This window comes from Cavia porcellus, unplaced genomic scaffold (genome assembly GCF_034190915.1).
Source record: "Cavia porcellus strain 051 isolate PalLab524CR breed Dunkin Hartley unplaced genomic scaffold, mCavPor4.1 scaffold_25, whole genome shotgun sequence".
Lineage (NCBI taxonomy): Eukaryota > Metazoa > Chordata > Mammalia > Rodentia > Caviidae > Cavia > Cavia porcellus.
In genome coordinates, this window is record NW_026947508.1 from 55,595,291 (window position 1) to 55,610,412 (window position 15,122).

At 49.8% G+C, this 15,122-nt stretch overlaps 1 long non-coding RNA gene across 1 annotated transcript; it reads left to right on the forward strand.

The window, feature by feature from the left end:
- The first annotated feature begins 1,849 nt into the window (after positions 1-1,849).
- LOC134473089 (uncharacterized) lies at positions 1,850-7,554 on the forward strand. The gene is made up of 2 exons (XR_010043207.1): positions 1,850-2,410; positions 7,432-7,554. It is a non-coding gene; the product is annotated as an uncharacterized LOC134473089 (long non-coding RNA).
- The last annotated feature ends 7,568 nt before the right edge of the window (positions 7,555-15,122 follow it).

Genomic DNA, 15,122 nt, shown 5'->3' on the forward strand with positions numbered 1-15,122 from the left:
ACGGGGTGGTGTGAATCAGAGGGTCTGAATTAGGATAGGCAGTGAGTGGCAATGTAGGATGGAGAAAAGCACCGCGGGGTGGTCAGCATGGGGAGGTCAGGGAACATGCAGTGGCAATGTAGGATAGGTTTCTGAAAAACAACGCGGGGTGGTGCGCATTATATGGGTGTGTGTTACATTACATTCACTAGTAGGAGTGAGAAAAACATCACGGGGTGGTTTGCATTGTATGGGTGTGTGTTACATTACATTCACTAGTAGGAGTGAGAAAAAAATCACGGGGTGGTGTGAATCGGAGGGTCTGAATTAGGATAGGCAGTGAGTGGCAATGTAGGATGGAGAAAAGCACCACGGGGTGGTCAGCATGGGGAGGTCAGGGAACATGCAGTGGCAATGTAGGATAGGTTTCTGAAAAACATCGCGGGGTTGTGCGCATTGTATGGGTGTGTAACATTACCTTCACTAGTAGGAGTGAGAAAAACATCACAGGGTGGTGTGAATCATAGGGTCTGAATTAGGATAGGCAGTGAGTAACAATGTAGGATGGAGAAAAGCACCACGGGGTGGTCAGCATGGGGAGGTCAGGGAACATGCAGTGGCAATGTAGGATAGGTTTCTGAAAAATATCGCGGGGTGGTGCACATTGTATGGGTGTGTGTTACATTACATTCACTAGTAGGAGTGAGAAAAACATCACGGGGTGGTGTGCATTATATGGGTGTGTGTTACATTACGTTCACTAGTAGGAGTGAGAAAAACATCACGGGGTGGTGTGAATCGGAGGGTCTGAATTAGGATAGGCAGTGAGTGGCAATGTAGGATGGAGAAAAGCACCGCGGGGTGGTCTGCATGGGGAGGTTAGGGAACATGCAGTGGCAATGTAGGATAGGTTTCTGAAAAACATCGCGGGGTGGGGCGCATTGTTTGGGTGTGTGTTACATTACATTCACTAGTAGGAGTGAGAAAAACATCACGGGGTGGTGCGCGTTGTATGGGTGTGTGTTACATTACATTCACTAGAAGGAGTGAGAAAAACATCACGGGGTGGTGTGAATCGGAGGGTCTGAATTAGGATAGGCAGTGAGTGGCAATGTAGGATGGAGAAAAGCACGGCGGGGTGGTCAGCATGGGGAGGTCAGGGAACATGTAGTGGCAATGTAGGATAGGTTTCTGAAAAACTTCGCGGGGTGGTGCGCATTGTATGGGTGTGTGTTACATTACATTCACTAGTAGGCGTGAGAAAAACATCATGGGGTGGTGCGCATTGTATGGGTGTGTGTTAAATTACATTCACTAGTAGGAGTGAGAAAAACATCACGGGGTGGTGTGAATCGGAGGGTCTGAATTAGGATAGGCAGTGAGTGGCAATGTAGGATGGAGAAAAGCACCGCAGGCTGGTCAGCATTGGGACGTCAGGGAACATGCAGTGGTAATGTAGGATAGGTTTCTGAAAAACATCGCGGGGTGGTGCGCATTGTATGGGTGTGTGTTACATTACATTCACTAGTAGGAGTGAGAAAAACATCACGGGGTGGTGCGCATTGTATGTGTGTGTGTTACATTACATTCACTAGTAGGAGTGAGAAAAACATCACTGGGTGGGGGGCATTTTATGGGTGTGTGTTACATTACATTCACTAGTAGGAGTGAGAAAAACATCACGGGGTGGTGTGAATCGGATGGTCTGAATTAGGATAGGCAGTGAGTGGCAATGTAGGATGGAGAAAAGCACCGCGGGGTGGTCAGCATGGGGAGGTCAGGGAACATGCAGTGGCAATGTAGGATAGGTTTCTGAAAAACATCGCAGGGTGGTGTGCATTGTATGGGTGTGTGTTACATTACATTCACTGTTGGGAGCCGCAGCCCCGAGCCCGGTCGCCTCACTTGGCGGACGTGAGGCCTGTAGTAAAGAGTGAGGCCTGAGGTAGATTACCCCTCCCATCGAATATGTTAGTTTCCTGCTTACCGCGTAAACAACCCGCTCAACAATATAGTCTGCCTGGCAACTGATGATGTTAGCCAATCAGCTTGCCTTGCTTACTTTAACATGATTGGACACTGTACCCGTATATATACTGGTGCCACCCCTGGGCGGAAGTAGAAGCCAGATAGAAGCCCGGAAGTAGAAGCCCAAAAGGAGCCGCGGAGAGCGGACCGGTAGAGGCTTTGGGGCAGACTGAAGCACAAAAGGAGCCGCGGGGAGCGAACCAGAGGAGGCTTCAGCTGGGAGAACCCAGGGCAGGCTGTACGGAGAAGGAAAATAAAAAGAAAAGGTTGTCCACTACCAGACTTTGTCGTGTGTCCTTCCTGCCGGCCGGGAGCGGACATCGACATTTGGTGGCCCGTACGGGGACTGATCACCCCCGCGACGTGGAAGTGGACAACGCTCCAGTACAGAGCTGCGAGACAGGTGAGTTGGGGATAAGCCTGGGCTCTGGGTGGCGCGCACCTACAGGGCTTTTAGACTCCCCTCAGGCTCACGCGTAAGTGGCGGATTCCTTGGGCCTCACGCGGTGAGTAACATATTAAAAAATGGGAAACATGCTAGGTAGCGGCACTAAGAGCGAGGGTGGTTGTGGAGAAAGCTCTCAAGAGCTTACAAAAGTACGCAGGGTATCTGAGCAGGCCCAGTCAGGGAGCTCCCGAGAGGTGTCTGTCAAGGGGAACAAGGATGCTAAGGAGGAGGACGGGGCTCTAGCCTCGGAGTCGTCTGACTCCGAGGACGAGGGAAAGTTGAATGGCAGGGAGGCCAAAGAGACCAGCTGTCAGGAGCCTAAGTCGCTCAATAAGGAGTCGCAGGGTTCTTTTCCAGCGTCACGCCGCGAATTGCGCTCTGCTCAACCTGGTCTGCGGAGGAGTAGAGAGCTCCTGAGTGCGCCCCGGCGCGAGAGGGAGGCGGTCCCTCGCCACGAGGCGGCCGCCTGGGAGCTCCCTCCCCTTTCGCCAGAACAGGAAGTGATGCACGGGCCCCCATTTTCCGCCCAATCACGGCCGCCGTCTTATGCTCCGCCGCCGGCGGGTCGGTATTTTTACAGGCGGCTTTGACAGGGGGGACGCTTGTCTCATGAGGTACATCCACCTGGGATAGATAGTGGCCCCTACGAGATATTTCCTGTACAAGTAGCTATGGGCCAGGGACGCAATGTATGGGAGCCTTTTGAGATAAAACAGATTAGAGAACTTAAAAATGCAGTTATAACCTTTGGGCCGACTGCGCCTTACACCATTGCCATGCTGGAGAATCTGTCTTCTGGGCCCCTCACCCCCGCGGACTGGATTCAGCTGGCAAAGGCCTGTCTGCCCTCGGGCAGTTACCTGGATTGGCGAGCCTGGTATGCAGAGTTCTCTGCCGAGCAGGCTGAGAAAAACGCCAATCGAGGAAACCGGGGGTGGAACAAGGAAATGCTTATGGGAGAAGGTCGGCACGCTGATGACCAGACCCAGTTCCCCGGCGCTGTCTATGAGCAAATCAATGCCATAGGACTCCGCGCCTGGAAGCAAGTAAGTGGTGCTGGAACAGCCTCCTTGTGTCTTTCAAAAATAATTCAGGGTACCACAGAGCCATTTGTTGACTTTGTGGCCCGAATGCAAGATGCTGCCGATAAGATATTTTCTGATCCGGGAGTGGCTCGACCGCTGGTAAGGCAGCTGATTTTCGAACAGTGTACAAAGGAGTGCAAGGCAGCGATAGCTCCTCATAAGAACAAGGACCTCAATGCCTGGATTAGGATATGCAGAGAGATAGGGGGGCCGCTCTCCAACTCGGGAGTGGCTGCTCTCCTGGCCGCGGCTATACAGCAGAGGGGACCTCGCGGGTTAGAAGGGGAATGTAAGGCTAAAGGGTGTTTTGCCTGCGGGGAGCCAGGACACATTAAACGTCACTGCCCAAACAATGCAGATGCTAGGCCTCGCCCTAGGAATGAAGAACCATATGTTTGTGGGCGATGCAAGAAGGGATCACACAAAGCTGAGGAGTGTAGGTCGGTCTTTGATGCTCAGGGCAACCGTATTTGTGGACAAGATGCTAGAGAGCCAAAAAACGGCCAGAGGGGGCCCCCTTCACAGGCGGGCCCCCGCCCCAGAGACAGGACAGCTCAGGGTGGCAGCCTTCAACAAGGGCCACCCCTGGGTCAGCAGGTGTGGACCTCAGTGTCGCCTCAGGACTTATATTAGTGCCTGATATGGGTGTTCAAGTGGTTGAAACCACTTTTAAGGGACCGTTACCCAAAAATTCCGTGGGTCTGGTGATCGGGAGATCCTCCACGGCCCTTCGGGGTCTCACAGTAGTCCCGGGGGTCATAGACTCAGACTACACAGGACATATTAAAATTATGGTTCAATCTCTTGTGGGTACTATGGTAATTAATAAAGGAGACAAGATAGCGCAGCTCTTGCTGCTCCCCAGTCTCCACAAGAGATTTCCCTCAAAGCAGAAAATTAGAGAAAGTCAAGGTTTCGGTTCCTCAGGGGAAGTCTTTGAGGGACTCCATATGACACTTGATAAAAGGCCCATGCTCTCACTTAAGGTCAATGGCAAGAATATAACAGGGCTCCTAGACACAGGAGCTGACCGTTCCATTATCTCCAGAAAGGATTGGCCTTCCAACTGGCCCACCAACACTGCAGATAACACGCTGCAGGGCCTGGGGATGGTGTCAGCTCCTCAGGTTAGTGCTTCAACCCTGCTCTGGTGCGATGAGGAGGGTCATCAGGGCCATTTCCAACCATTTGTGTTGCAGTTGCCAGTGTCTCTATGGGGAAGGGACATCCTCACTCAGATGGATGTCACGCTTACGTCAAACTGCTCCCCCCAGGCTAAGGATATACTCAGGAACCAGGGATATACCCCCGGCAAAGGCTTGGGCAATGCCCTGCAGGGTCGGACATCCCCAATACCAGTAGAGAACAAAAAAGGTAGGCAAGGATTGGGTTTTTCTTAGGGGCCGCTGAAGAAGCTCTCCTACCCACTTCGATCAAAATCACCTGGAAATCAAATGATCCGGTTTGGGTACCTCAGTGGCCCCTGCCTAAGGAGAAGCTATTAGCCTTGTCAGAAATAGTCAGTACACAACTCAGATTAGGACATATTAAGCCGTCAACCTCCCCATGGAACACCCCCATTTTTATAATTAAGAAAAAGTCTGGCAAGTGGAGGCTGCTCCATGATCTAAGGGCGGTCAACGCGCAGATGCAGTCCCTGGGGGCGGTCCAGAGGGGGCTGCCAGCTCTCTCAGCCATCCCTCAGTCCTGGCCAGTTTATGTTATAGACCTTAGAGACTGTTTCTTCTCAATTCCCCTGCACCCAGAGGACACTCATAGGTTTGCCTTTACTTTGCCCACCATTAACCAAGAAAGCCCTGATCTCAGATATGAGTGGGTAACGTTGCCCCAAGGCATGGCCAACAGTCCCACTATGTGTCAGATTTACCTTGATTCCCTACTGGCCCCCCTACGAAAATCCTTTCCCAAGATAAGATGTATGCATTACATGGACGACCTTTTGCTCAGCGGCAGGGACCCAGACATGCTAAATAATATGCTCAGCCAGTTGGTCGAGGCCCTGAGACAAGCTAATCTACATGTTGCCCCCGACAAGATTCAGGGAGGAGAAATGGTGACCTACTTAGGCGCGAGAATCTCCCCTATGCTAGTCTCTCCGCAGAAGGTCACCATTAGGACGGATGGCGTTAGGACCCTAAATGACATGCAAAAGCTATTGGGAGACATTAATTGGATTAGGCCATATTTACATATACCAAATTCAGATCTCAAACCCCTGTTCGACCTTCTGAAGGGAGACCCAGATATAGCCTCCCACAGGAGGCTCACTCCTGAGGCAAGAGCTGCCTTACAGAGAGTGGAGGAAGCCTTAGGTGGGGCTACCTTACACAGAATTGAACCGGGGCGACCCTTTGATGTCTGTTTGCTACAGACTAGTCTACAGCCTACAGCGGTGATTTGGCAGAAAGGACCACTACTGTGGATACACCCTAAGGTCTCACCTACAAAAGTCATAGAGCATTACCCGGAGGCAGTCGCTTCATTGGCCCTTGAAGCGCATGATAGAGCTGTCCAACATTTTGGCTCAGGACCACAAGCCATCCGAGTACCCTATACCGCCAGCCAGATCAAGACCCTGGCTGCCTGCATAGATACTTGGGCCATTCTGAGATGTGTTTTCCATGGGGATATAAACAATCAATACCCTAAAGACCCTATCTTGTCATTTGTCACTCAGCACCCTATAATTTTTCCAAAGGTTACTGCCTCTGAGCCATTAGTCCCAGCAACTACAATATACACAGATGGCTCTAAGACGGGGATAGGCGCCTATGTGATCCTAGGCAAGCCCCCGGTTACCATACAATTTGAACCAGATCAGCCTCAGGTGGTGGAACTACAGATCGTTAAAATGATTCTTGAACGGTTCTCAGAGGCCATTAACATTGTCTCCGATTCTAGGTATGTGGTCAATGCTATGCAAGTGCTTGAGACTGCCGGTTTAATTAGATCCACTTCCACAGTGGCTGGGCTGTTCCTGTCTATCCAGACATTGCTTCAGAACAGACACCATAAGGTCTTCACCACCCACATAAGAGCACATACATCCCTGCCAGGGCCTATGGCACAGGGGAATGCGGCTGCTGACACTGCCACTCGCCCGTTATGGATTTTTACCTTACTAACACCAATCGAGCGAGCCCGTGCCTTCCATGATAAGTTTCATGTCAATGCCAGGACACTAGCAAACCATTTCCAGGTTTCTAGAGCAGATGCATGAGATATCGTGCGACTATGTGACTCCTGTGCCACATACAAACCTGCCATACCGATGGGAGTAAACCCTCGAGGTTTGATCCCTGGTGATGTTTGGCAGATGGACATCACACATATACAGGAGTTTGGGACTCTTAAATATGTTCATGTTTCCACAGACACCTGTTCTCGCGTCATATTTGCAACAGCAGAAACAGGTGAAAAAGTGTCTAATGTGATCAATCATTGCCTGGCAGCTTGGGCCGCATGGGGCAAACAAAAATATTAAAAACTGATAATGGACCAGCCTATATAGGCAAAGCTTTCAATGAGTTCTGCAAAATGATGGAGGTTCAATTAAAACATGGTATCCCATACAATCCCCAAGGTCAAGAAATCATTGAGAGGGCTCATAGAAGCCTCAAAAAAATTTTACAAAAACAAAAAGGGGGAGTAGGCCAAGGCCTGGCCCCAAAGGCACGATTATCCATGGCACTATTCACACACAATTTTTTAAATTTAAATAATGATAATCGCTCCCCAGCTGTGGAGCACTGCAACCCTTCCCCCAACCATAAAGGGTGGGTGAAGTGGAAAGATGTCCTGACAGGACAATGGATGGGCCCGGATCCGGTAATCAGCTGGAACCGAGGCGCGGTTTGTGTTTTCCCACAGGAATCGGGACGAGAACCACTGTGGATACCGGAGAGACTGACACGGACAACAAAGCCCTCGACTAAAGATCAGACCTGCCCTACTGGAGATCCATCACAGACCAACCAACAAGATGAATAGAAATAGCGGTAGCCCGAAATGGACAAGAAGATCCTCAGGCATATGCATGGCTCGCTCGCCTAGCCTACGACCGAGTCTAGGGACGGTGAGCTTCCCACACTCCTCCTCTAAAAAATTATGATATAGCAGGGTAGATGAGTCAATGACGGGTAAGAGCGTGCCTCCCCAGCATGACTCGACCTAAGCCAGGCCCTACCCCATCCTGCACGTAAGCCGCTGGACTGTTAGATGCTGCCCAGGTCTAAATTTCTCTCCGAGGGGATTACTTTATGGAGAGAGAATGAGTACAAGCTTGTGTGCATCCAGGTTCCGTCCAGTTTGTGCCTGGCCCTAGAAAAAGGACGAGGGCCTCAGGGCCTTGGCAGACCATGGGACGGCTGACCAGGGTCTAAGCCAAGGACCTACGGTGGGCCTACGCATAGGGCATAAGCCTCTGCACCCAGTCCAGGAAGGGCTACGATGCTCACATTCATAAAAAATAAAAAAGGGGGAGATGTTGGGAGCCGCAGCCCCGAGCCCAGTCGCCTCACTTGGCGGACGTGAGGCCTGTAGTAAAGAGTGAGGCCTGAGGTAGATTACCCCTCCCATCGAATATGTTAGTTTCCTGCTTACCGCGTAAACAACCCGCTCAACAATATAGTCTGCCTGGCAACTGATGATGTTAGCCAATCAGCTTGCCTTGCTTACTTTAACATGATTGGACACTGTACCCGTATATATACCGGTGCCACCCCTGGGCGGAAGTAGAAGCCAGATAGAAGCCCGGAAGTAGAAGCCCAAAAGGAGCCGCGGAGAGCGGACCGGTAGAGGCTTTGGGGCAGACTGAAGCACAAAAGGAGCCGCGGGGAGCGGACCAGAGGAGGCTTCAGCTGGGAGAACCCAGGGCAGGCTGTACGGAGAAGGAAAATAAAAAGAAAAGGTTGTCCACTACCAGACTTTGTCGTGTGTCCTTCCTGCCGGCCGGGAGCGGACATCGACAATTCACTAGTAGGAGTGAGAAAAACATCACGGGGTGGTGCGCATTATATGGGTGTGTGTTACATTACATTCACTAGTAGGAGTGAGAAAAACATCACGGGGTAGTGCTCATTGTATGGCTGTGTGTTACATTACATTCACTAGTAGGTGTGAGAAAAACATCACGGGGTGGTGTGAATCGGAGGGTCTGAATTAGGATAGGCAGTGAGTGGCAATGTAGGATGGAGAAAAGCACCGCGGGGTGGTCAGCATTTGGAGGTCAGGGAACATGCAGTGGCAATGTAGGATAGGTTTCTGAAAAACATCGCGGGGTGGTGCGCATTGTATGGGTGTGTGTTACATTCCATTCACTAGTCGGAGTGAGAAAAACATCACGGGGTGGTGCGCGTTGTATGGGTGTGTGTTACATTACATTCACTAGTAGCAGTGAGAAAAACATCACGGGGAGGTGTGAATCGGAGGGTCTGAATTAGGATAGGCAGTGAGTGGCAATGTAGGATGGAGAAAAGCACCGCGGGGTGGTCAGCATGGGGAGGTCAGGGAACATGCAGTGGCAATGTAGGATAGGTTTCTGAAAAACATCGCGGGGTGGTGCACATTATATGGGTGTGTGTTACATTACATTCACTAGTAGGAGTGAGAAAAACATCACGGGGTGGTGTGCATTGTATGGGTGTGTGTTACATTACATTCACTAGTAGGAGTGAGAAAAAAATCACGGGGTGGTGTGAATCGGAGGGTCTGAATTAGGATAGGCAGTGAGTGGCAATGTAAGATGGAGAAAAGCACCACGGGGTGGTCAGCATGGGGAGGTGAGTAAACATACAGTGGCAATGTAGGATAGGTTTCTGAAAAACATCGCGAGGTTGTGCGCATTGTATGGGTGTGTAACATTACCTTCACTAGTAGGAGTGAGAAAAACATCACAGGGTGGTGTGAATCATAGGGTCTGAATTAGGATAGGCAGTGAGTGGCAATGTAGGATGGAGAAAAGCACCACAGGTGGTCAGCATGGGGAGCTCAGGAAACATGCAGTGGCAATGTAGCATAGGTCTCTGAAAAACATCGCGGGGTGGTGTGCATTGTATGGGTGTGTAACATTACATTCACTAGTAGGAGTGAGAAAAACATGACGGGTTGGTGTGAATCATAGGGTCTGAATTAGCATAGGCAGTGAGTGGCAAGGTAGAATGGAGAAAAGCACCACAGGCTGGTCAGCATGGGGAGGTCAGGAAACATGCAGTGGCAATGTAGGATAGGTCTCTGAAAAACATCGCGGGGTGGTGCGCATTGTATGGGTGTGTAACATTACATTCACTAGTAGGAGTGAGAAAAACATCACGGGGTGGTGTGAATCGGAGGGTCTGAATTAGGATAGGCAGTGAGTGGCAATGTAGGATGGAGAAAAGCACCACGGGGTGGTCAGCATGGGGAGGTCAGGGAACATGCAGTGGCAATGTAGGATAGGTCTCTGAAAAACATCGCGGGGTGGTGCGCATTGTATGGGTGTGTAACATTACATTCACTAGTAGGAGTGAGAAAAACATCACGGGGTGGTGTGAATCATAGGGTCTGAATTAGGATAGGCAGTGAATAGCAATGTAGTGTGGAGAAAAGCTCCACGGGGTGGTCAGCATGGGGAGGTCAAGAAACATGCAGTGGCAATGTAGGATAGGTTTGTGAAAAACATCGCGGGGTGGTGCGCACTGTATGGGTCTGTAACTTTACATTCACTAGTAGGAGTGAGAAAAACATCACGGGGTGGTGTGAATCATAGGGTCTGAATTAGGATAGGCAGTGAGTGGCAATGTAGGATGGAGAAGAGCACCACGGGGTGGTCAGCATGGGGAGGTCAGGAAACATGCAGTGGCAATGTAGGATAGGTCTCTGAAAAACAACGCGGGGTGGTGCGCATTGTATGGGTGTGTAACATTACATTCACTAGTAGGAGTGAGAAAAATATCACGGGGTGGTGTGAATCTTAGGGTCTGAATTAGGATAGGCAGTGAGTGGCAATGTAGGATGGAGAAAAGCACCACGGGTTGGTCAGCATGAGGAGTTCAGGAAACATGCAGTGGCAATGTAGGATAGGTCTCTGAAAAACATCGCGTGGTGATGCGCATTGTACGGGTGTGTAACATTACATTCACTAGTAGGAGTGAGAAAAACATCACGGGGTGGTGCCCATGGTATGGGTGTGTGTTACATTACATTCACTAGTAGGAGTGAGAAAAACATCCCGGGATGGTATGAATCGGAGGGTCTGAATTAGGATAGGCAGTGAGTGGCAATGTAGGATGGAGAAAAGCACCGCGGGGTGGTCAGCATGGGGAGGTCAGGGAACATGCAGTGGCAATGTAGGATAGGTTTCTGAAAAACATCGCGGGGTGGTGCGCATTGTATGGGTGTGTGTTACATTACATTCACTAGTAGGAGTGAGAAAAACATCACGGGGTGGTGCGCATTGTATGGGTGTGTGTTACATTACATTCACTAGTAGGAGTGAGAAAAACATCACGGGGTGGTGCACATTGTATGGGTGTGTGTTACATTACGTTCACTAGTAGGAGTGAGAAAAACATCACGGGGTGGTGTGAATCGGAGGGTCTGAATTAGGATAGGCAGTGAGTGGCAATGTAGGATGGAGAAAAGCACCGCGGGGTGGTCAGCATGGGGAGGTCACGGAACATGCAGTGGCAATGTAGGATAGGTTTCTGAAAAACATCGCGGGGTGGTGCGCATTGTATGGGTGTGTGTTACATTACATTCACTAGTAGGAGTGAGAAAAACATCACGGGGTGGTGCGCATTGTATGGGTGTGTGTTACATTACATTCACTAGTAGGAGTGAGAAAAACATCACGGGGTGGTGTGAATCGGAGGGTCTGAATTAGGATAGGCAGTGAGTGGCAATGTAGGATGGAGAAAAGCACGGCGGGGTGGTCATCATGGGGAGGTCAGGGAACATGTAGTGGCAATGTAGGATAGGTTTCTGAAAAACATCGCGGGGTGGTGCGCATTGTATGGGTGTGTGTTACATTACATTCACTATTGGAGTGAGAAAAACATCATGGGGTGGTGCGCATTGTATGGGTGTGTGTTACATTACATTCACTAGTAGGAGTGAGAAAAACATCACGGGGTGGTGTGCATTGTATGGGTGTGTGTTACATTACATTCACTAGTAGGAGTGAGAAAAACATCACGGGGTGGTGTGAATCGGAGGGTCTGAATTAGGATAGGCAGTGAATAGCAATGTAGTGTGGAGAAAAGCTCCACGGGGTGGTCAGCATCGGGAGGTCAAGAAACATGCAGTGGCAATGTAGGATAGGTTTGTGAAAACATCGCGGGGTGGTGCGCACTGTATGGGTCTGTAACTTTGCATTCACTAGTAGGAGTGAGAAAAACATCACGGGGTGGTGTGAATCATAGGGTCTGAATTAGGATAGGCAGTGAGTGGCAATGTAGGATGGAGAAGAGCACCACGGGGTGGTCAGCATGGGGAGGTCAGGAAACATGCAGTGGCAATGTAGGATAGGTCTCTGAAAAACATCGCGGGGTGGTGCGAATTGTATGGGTGTGTAACATTACATTCACTAGTAGGAGTGAGAAAAATATCACGGGGTGGTGTGAATCTTAGGGTCTGAATTAGGATAGGCAGTGAGTGGCAATGTAGGATGGAGAAAAGCACCACGGGTTGGTCAGCATGAGGAGTTCAGGAAACATGCAGTGGCAATGTAGGATAGGTCTCTGAAAAACATCGCGTGGTGGTGCGCATTGTACGGGTGTGTAACATTACATTCACTAGTAGGAGTGAGAAAAACATCACGGGGTGGTGCCCATTGTATGGGTGTGTGTTACATTACATTCACTAGTAGGAGTGAGAAAAACATCCCGGGATGGTGTGAATCGGAGGGTCTGAATTAGGATAGGCAGTGAGTGGCAATGTAGGATGGAGAAAAGCACGGCGGGGTGGTCAGCATGGGGAGGTCAAGGAACATGCAATGGCAATGTAGGATAGGTTTCTGAAAAACATCGCGGGGTGGTGCGCATTGTATGGGTGTGTGTTACATTACATTCACTAGTAGGAGTGCGAAAAACATCACGGGGTTGTGCGCATTGTATGGGTGTGTGTTACATTACATTCACTAGTAGGAGTGAGAAAAACATCACGGGGTGGTGTGAATCGGAGGGTCTGAATTAGGATAGGCAGTGAGTGGCAATGTAGGATGGAGAAAAGCACCGCGGGGTGGTCAGCATTTGGAGGTCAGGGAACATGCAGTGGCAATGTAGGATAGGTTTCTGAAAAACATCGCGGGGTGGTGCGCATTGTATGGGTGTGTAACTTTACATTCACTAGTAGGAGTGAGAAAAACATCACGGGGTGGTGTGAATCATAGGGTCTGAATTAGGATAGGCAGTGAATAGCAATGTAGTGTGGAGAAAAGCTCCACGGGGTGGTCAGCATTGGGAGGTCAAGAAACATGCAGTGGCAATGTAGGATAGGTTTGTGAAAAACATAGCGGGGTGGTGCGCATTGTATGGGTCTGTAACTTTACATTCACTAGTAGGAGTGAGAAAAACATCACTGGGTGGTGTGAATCATAGGGTCTGAATTAGGATAGGCAGTGAGTGGCAATGTAGGATGGAGAAGAGCACCACGGGGTGGTCAGCATGGGGAGGTCAGGAAACATGCAGTGGCAATGTAGGATAGGTCTCTGAAAAACATCGCGGGGTGGTGCGAATTGTATGGGTGTGTAACATTACATTCACTAGTAGGAGTGAGAAAAATATCACGGGGTGGTGTGAATCTTAGGGTCTGAATTAGGATAGGCAGTGAGTGGCAATGTAGGATGGAGAAAAGCACCACGGGTTGGTCAGCATGAGGAGTTCAGGAAACATGCAGTGGCAATGTAGGATAGGTCTCTGAAAAACATCGCGTGGTGGTGCGCATTGTACGGGTGTGTAACATTACATTCACTAGTAGGAGTGAGAAAAACATCACGGGGTGGTGCCCATTGTATGGGTGTGTGTTACATTACATTCACTAGTAGGAGTGAGAAAAACATCCCGGGATGGTGTGAATCGGAGGGTCTGAATTAGGATAGGCAGTGAGTGGCAATGTAGGATGGAGAAAAGCACCGCGGGGTGGTCAGCATGGGGAGGTCAAGGAACATGCAGTGGCAATGTAGGATAGGTTTCTGAAAAACATCGCGGGGTGGTGCGCATTGTATGGGTGTGTGTTACATTACATTCACTAGTAGGAGTGCGAAAAACATCACGGGGTGGTGCGCATTGTATGGGTGTGTGTTACATTACATTCACTAGTAGGAGTGAGAAAAACATCACGGGGTGGTGTGAATCGAAGGGTCTGAATTAGGATAGGCAGTGAGTGGCAATGTAGGATGGAGAAAAGCACCGCGGGGTGGTCAGCATGGGGAAGTCAGGGAACATGCAGGGGCAATGTAGGATAGGTTTCTGAAAAATATCGCGGGGTGGTGTGCATTGTATGGGTGTGTGTTACATTACATTCACTAGTAGGAGTGAGAAAAACATCACGGGGTGGTGCACATTGTATGGGTGTGTGTTACATTACGTTCACTAGTAGGAGTGAGAAAAACATCACGGGGTGGTGTGAATCGGAGGGTCTGAATTAGGATAGGCAGTGAGTGGCAATGTAGGATGGAGAAAAGCACCGCGGGGTGGTCAGCATGGGGAGGTCACGGAACATGCAGTGGCAATGTAGGATAGGTTTCTGAAAAACATCGCAGGGTGGTGCGCATTGTATGGGTGTGTGTTACATTACATTCACTAGTAGGAGTGAGAAAAACATCACGGGGTGGTGCGCATTGTATGGGTGTGTGTTACATTACACTCACTAGTATGAGTGAGAAAAACATCACGGGGTGGTGTGAATCGGAGGGTCTGAATTAGGATAGGCAGTGAGTGGCAATGTAGGATGGAGAAAAGAACGGCGGGGCGGTCATCATGGGGAGGTCAGGGAACATGTAGTGGCAATGTAGGATAGGTTTCTGAAAAACATCGCGGGGTGGTGCGCATTGTATGGGTGTGTGTTACATTACATTCACTAGTAGGAGTGAGAAAAACATCATGGGGTGGTGCGCATTGTATGGGTGTTTGTTACATTACATTCACTAGTAGGAGTGAGAAAAACATCACGGGGTGGTGTGAATCGGAGGGTCTGAATTAGGATAGGCAGTTGGTGGCAATGTAGGATGCAGAAAAGCACCGCAGGCTGGTCAGCATGGGGAGGTCAGGGAACATGCAGTGGCAATGTAGGATAGGTTTCTGAAAAACATCGCGGGGTGGTGCGCATTGTATGGGTGTGTGTTACATTATATGCACTAGTAGGAGTGAGAAAAACATCACGGGGTGGTGCGCATTGTATGGGTGTGTGTTACATTACATTCAATAGTAGGAGTGAAAAAAACATCACGGGGTGGTGCGCATTGTATGGGTGTGTGTTACAATACATTCACTAGTAGGAGTGAGAAAAACATCACGGGGTGGTGTGAATCGGAGGGTCTGAATTAGGATAGGCAGTGAATAGCAATGTAGTGTGGAGAAAAGCTC